Below are 6,269 nucleotides of genomic sequence, written 5' to 3'. Positions count from 1 at the left end.
GTGGCCTTCTGTAGTGTGATGTATGTGTTTCTATTCAATTGTAATGTGCCCAGGCTTTTGTGTAGTGTGTGTGGTATGACACCTGTAGAGGAGAGAAAAACAGGTACAATAAGCACCCTATCCATCCTCCACAGATGCCTTATTTCCTGGGCGAGTTCTGTGTACTTGCTAATTTTTTCAGTGCATGCGTTTTGTATATTGTGAGTGTTTGGAATGGATATGTCTATAATGTATGTGATTTTATTGTGTTTGTCAATGAGTGTGATGTCTGGTCTGTTGTGGTAAATTGTTTTATCTGTGATTATGGCTCTGTCGTAGTACATTTTGTGCGTGTTGTTTTCCAATACTGTCTGTGGAATGTATTTGTAGTATGGTTCGTGGATGTCTACTAATTTGTGTTTCTTTGCAAGCTCTTGGTGTATTATATTTGCTACTTGATTATGTCTGTGTAAATAATCTGTCTGTGCCAAGAGCTTGCAACCAGAGGTGATGTGTTGTAAAGTTTCTGGCATGATGTGACATTTTCTGCACATGTCATTTGTGAGTGTTGTATCTTTGAGTATGTGTTTTCTGTAGTTTTTAGTATTTAGTATTTATGACCTGATCCTGTATGGCGATCATGAATCCTTCCGTCTCCCCAAAGAGGCATCCCCGTGTTAACCAGCTGTTTGACGCAGTTTTGTCAACAAAATCCTGGGCCAGATCGTAAGGATGCCTGCCATGGAGTGCCTTTCGAGCCCACGATTGCTTAATGGTGTCTATGCTTTTTATATGTTGTGTTGTGTCCATATGATGTGAGTGTAAGTTTAATGGTGTGTTATTTGAGTCTGCTAGAGTTACTGCTTTATGTAATTGTGATGTTTCTTGTTTTTTGTAGAAAAACTCTCGCAGTGACTGTATTTGTTTGTAGTGAAGGTTAACTATGTCAATCAGGCCACGTCCGCCATCTTTACGTGGAAGGGTTAATCTTTCTGTGGCAGATTTAGGATGATGTTGTTTATGCTTAGTAAGTGTTGTTCTTGTTTTCCTTTGGAGTTGCTCAAGATCAGTGTGAGTCCAATGTATAACTCCAAAAGAATATGTGAGTACTGGGATGACATATGTGTTTATTGCTTTAACTGTGTGTTTTGCATTTAATTGTGTTCTGAGAATAGCATTTAACCTACTTTGGTATTCTTTAATTAATCTTTGCTTTATTTGTGTATGTTCTGTTAGTTTGGCCTGTTGGAATCCTAAATACTTGTAGAACTCGCCCTCTTCCATGGATTCAATAATGTCTCCATTTCCAAGTGCAAAATCTTCTTTCTTCAGGATTCCTTTTTCTATGTGAACTGTTTTGCATTTATCTAGGCCAAATTCCATTTGTATGTCCTTGGTGTATGAATGTGTGATTTGTAGGAGTTGATGAAGTTGTTTTTGTGTGGATGCATAAAGTTTTATGTCATCCATGTACATGAGATGTGACAGTGTAAACTGTGTTGTTTTTTTGTGTCTGATATTGTAACCATATTGTGTGTTGTTTAACATGTTGGATAATGGGTTCAGGGCTAAGCAGAACCAGAGAGGACTCAAGGAATCTCCTTGAAAAATTCCTCGCCTAATAAAAATTTGGTTTGTTTGTATGGAAGTGTTATGGGCCCTGAGATGTAGTGTTGTTCTCCAGTGCTGCATAGTGTTTTGAAAGAATGCAATGAGTGATGGATGTTTTTTGTACATGTGTAGGACATGTAGCAGCCAACTGTGTGGAACACTGTCGAATGCTTTTCTGTAGTCTATATATGCCATGTGTATGTTTCTGTGTTGTCTGTGTGCTTGCCGTAGAATGACTGAATCTATGAGTAACTGTTCTTTGCATCCCCTGTGGTTTCTACGGCAACCTTTTTGTTGTTCTGTTAGAATGTCGTGTTCTTCAATATGTTTGTATATTTTGTTTGCGATACAGGATGTCAATAATTTGTAGAGTGTTGGAAGACATGTAATTGGTCTGTATTGTGTGGGGTCTGTGGTATTGTTGTTTTTAGGTTTCATGTAGGTGATGCCCTGAGTAAGAAAATTTGGCATGTCTTGTGGATTGATGATGATGTGTGTTAGATGTTTAGCTAGTTCCTGGTGCAGTGATGTAAACTTTTTGTACCAGAAATTGTGAATGTTGTCTACACCAGGTGTCTTCCAGTTGTGTGTTCTGTTAACAGTGTATTGGAAATCATGTATGTTTATTTCAACACAGGGCATAGTTGGTATGTTGTGCAAGTTTCTGTTCTCCTCCTCGATCCAGCCTGCATCAGCATTGTGCGTGACAGCACTGGACCAAAGAGAAGACCAATATGTTGTGAGTTCTTCTTCTGTTGGTGTGCCACTGTGCTGTGTATCAGTGTTTGCTTTGTTATTAATTTGTCTGTAAAAGAGTTTTTCATTGTTTGTAAATAATTTATTTTGTTGTTTTCGTAGTGTACATGTTTTGTATTGTTTGAGTCTACGTGCTTTGGCAGCAAGTTTTTGTTTTAGTGTATCAATGTATTCTGTAATGCGTGTGTTGTGATGTTCATGTTTTGTGTGTGTTTTTATTTTCTTGAAAATGTTTTTGAGCTGTTTCCTTAATTTGGGTGTTATGTTGTTTTTAGTGTATTGTGTTAGCCTGCCTAATTGCTGTCTAATGTCATTTATTTGTGTTTCTATTCTTCTCTGCCAGGCAGGCTTGTGATAGAATTGTGTTTTCTGTGTATTTGTCTGTGATTGTACTTTCAGTCCATGGTGTGTCACTACTGTGACTGCCCCAGCATAAACTAATGTATGAATGTCTGCGAGTGTAGAAATTGAATGAATGTAGTGTGGTAGTAAGTGAGTGTTTACATAATTTAGTGTTTTTCCTACTTCCTTTGACATGTTGATTTTTGGTATTCGTGGTCGTTGTGTGGGATCTGTACCTGTATATTTAGTGAGTGTTTCCTGAAATATAAGTGAGAGCGTATTAACTAAATCCAAGTCTATGTTATCAGTGATGGATGAGGAAGTGTCTGTAGTATCATTAGTGGTAATTGTTGTATGTGTGTTATTATCAATGCTTGTTGCTGGATTATCCTGACAGGTTACATGATCTTCATTAATGTTAGATGTTTCTGTCTGTTGATGTATTTGATCAGCAACCTGTTGTTTGATAAGTTCAAGTGTTGTTTGTGAGATAAGGTTGTTGTGTATAATTGTTCTTTTTTGATCAACAACCCTTTGTTCGGTGACAGTGAGGTGAGGATACTGTTGTGTGAATTTATGGTGTAGTTGTTGTCTGTATGCTGTCATGTTTGTTTCGAGTTTTGTGATAATGTAATAATTACGGATGATAAACTCATTCATTTCTACTGTCCATTTCATCCGTTGGCGTGGTTTTCCAGCCTTTGTGGTCTGTGGATGCATTGCCACAGAAACACCAAGGCTGGGTTGATTCCTCACATCTGTTGAGGGCATTGCAGTAGCCATGCTTGGGCCGGTGCTGCTTTCGCCACCAGTAACCAAGGGAGACTGTGGCCTATTTTTCGAACGTGAGCTTCTGCCTAACCCACGAACGCGGACCTTGTTAACCCGGGCGACGTCCGAGCCGGTATCACATTTAGATCTGGTTACTACCATGATATATATCTCCACAGAATGTGGGTGTGTGATCACTCTTAGCTTCATTCCTCCCCATAGACCTTACTGGCATGGGTGTCCCTACCAGGAGCTTGTGCTCCAGCCTGCATTGCCCTGTGGATCAGTAAAATTACTGGGTTCTTTCACCACGACCAGGTGGTGACCACAGGAGAGTTATTATTATTATTATTATTATTATTATTTTAATTTTTTTTGTGAAATATTTATATTTACAGTAAATTATACAGTAAATTATAGTATTAAATCAAGAGATGAAATTTTTTTATTTTTAATAAACTAGACCTGTCTTTTTAATATAATATTACAGGTGATTTAATAAACTAATAATTGATTTTTTTTTATTGATGATTAATTTTTTATCAGATACATAGTTTACTCAGAAAGTAACTAGACCTACTCAACATGCTGCAGAAATTGCATAATTGAGGAATCTGAGTGAAAGTTGCTACATAGACATTATTTAAATTAATCTATATTTAATACTTGGGGACACCTGTAATACTTGGGTTTGGCTTAAATAAAACCTCCAAACTCTTTACCAATATTAGTTATTACTACTTAATAGCATCATTGAATTGTGGCTGTTCGCCATATTTTTTTGTTGTATATAATTGTATATAGTATAAGATCATTTTCTCTTTCCTAAAATTCTTCTCACTTCTACTTTATGCTTTTCCTGTCACATGGCACTGTCCTTACCTTTGGTGGGTCCTGATTGGCAACAAGAAGAAAGGGGTGAATAATAGGTCCCACATGACGGAACCCATGGAAGAGAGTGAGTTAGGTTTGGGTTGTTGAAGAGTGTAGACATTGGTTCACGATTGAGGACAATCTGGACAAAGGTCTATGAGAGTAGGAGGAGCAACTGCTTGAACAGGACTGTAACAAGAAGTTATGAGTTAGTACAATACTGAAACCATTAAGAAAAATTAGACTTCCTCCAAATGTAAGCTGCCGACATATGGGGGCAATTAGTTAATTGCACGTCAGGAAAAACCTAGGGACCGATCGTATGTGGGTGGTGGCGGCAGAGGCAAAGATGACAAGTGTCTTACAATAACCGTTTATTTTAGTTTCAAAACAAACTTACAAAGTAGGCCTACAATACAAGATGCGATCTTGATTGTCGGCGGCAGAAGGCGCTCCGGATGACGGCGATCGGAGAATGCTGTCGGAGTCGTCGGTAAAGCCCCGGGGCAGTCGGGTAGGAGTGTCCGAGGGGTCGGTGACGGACGTCGGCGAAGGAGTAGGTGGCTGGTTGGAGTACCGTCGTCCACTTCCTGGTAGAAAGCTCCGTCGTCTCTCCTTTCTGACCTTGATTCGGGGGTTTTTATACGATTTTCCCTCGAATCTTCCCCTCTTGATTGGTCTCAAGTCCCTTTTTCCTTTTCTCGATTGGTCAGTCTACTGTTTCTAAGCAAGACGAAAACCAAGTTCGGCTGGGGACGGCGCCCGGGCGTTGACAGCTACTCGTATAATTTACACTGTTTGCCCCCCTCTCGCGGACATCTGGCTGAACCGATCTGCCAAACGTTCTGTGGCTGCCCCCCCTTTCGAGACGATCCCAGGCTCATATGGTCTAGCAGGTGTCCTTGACCATCTGTCTCTCTTCTTTCTCCCCTTTTTTGTTAATTGTTTACATCTCGACTCTTGTATACGAGCACCGCGACATTCCCTTCGTCGTTTATTACCGCGTTGTGTTTGTTTTAGAAGAAATGCTTTACAGATGTCCGGTTTATAGCCCGATGCGCGTTCTCGCTTCGATTGACTTTCTGAAATTTTCCGATGTAGCGATCTTGTAAACAATCGAATTCCCGGCGCGATTTTAGGATCTTCACACAAGTGTGAAGGGTACTGAATTTATGACCTTGTGTGAGGGAACATATACAGTATTGGAATCCAGCTATTAGACTAATAAGGGTGAATAAATGAATGAAAGAACTTTTCACCATGTGTGAGGAACCCTCTCATAACATCAATTCCAACACAGATATATACTCATTGGTGACAGTGGATTTGACGAATCTAACTGACCACCTTGAAAGAAAGCACAGCATAAAACTATTGCCCAACAATTTACATCTAAAATACTGGTACCTTCCCATTCTGATTCTTATTCTTATCATTCTTCCCTTCTCAATCTTAGTTGTAATTAGTTATAGTTTAGATTTTAAGTATGTCTGCGATTTATCAATTTTGTCAGAAGAGACTCAATAAGGAGTGGAGAGTGGTTGTAACTACGTCTTGTACTTTCTGACAAGTGGGAATTTGTAATCTGCACCCTAAAAATTTGTATAATAAATGCACATTGACTTGTTTTTCTGTCTGGTCTTCTTCTTGCACATATTTATCATTTACAGAATCACTGATCCAATCATCATTTGACTATGTATAGCCTTAAAATACCCTTAGAAATTAAATTGTTAACTAATATGCCATAAATAGTTCTAATCTTGAAAGGGACTACACCAATATACATTCTCTCTGAATGAATAAAATCTCTATCAATCCAAAAATGGGCCTCCTGTCACATAGGCTACTACCATCAATTGATAGGAAGAACCTATTGACCCACTATCTCATATTTTCTTTTAGTTGTATTCCCTTTGATTTCACAGCATTTTACT

The 6,269-nt window shown here is 38.8% G+C and overlaps 1 protein-coding gene across 1 annotated transcript in view; it reads left to right on the top strand.

Annotated features, from left to right (window-relative positions):
* LOC136980687 (dynein axonemal heavy chain 2-like) overlaps positions 1–6,269 on the top strand; it is a 647,596-nt gene that overhangs the window by 268,907 nt on the left and 372,420 nt on the right. The window lies entirely within an intron of this gene.

This window comes from Centruroides vittatus, unplaced genomic scaffold, assembly GCF_030686945.1.
Source record: "Centruroides vittatus isolate TY-2023 unplaced genomic scaffold, ASM3068694v2 contig_717, whole genome shotgun sequence".
Lineage (NCBI taxonomy): Eukaryota > Metazoa > Arthropoda > Arachnida > Scorpiones > Buthidae > Centruroides > Centruroides vittatus.
This window is presented reverse-complemented; position numbering and strand designations above follow the sequence as displayed.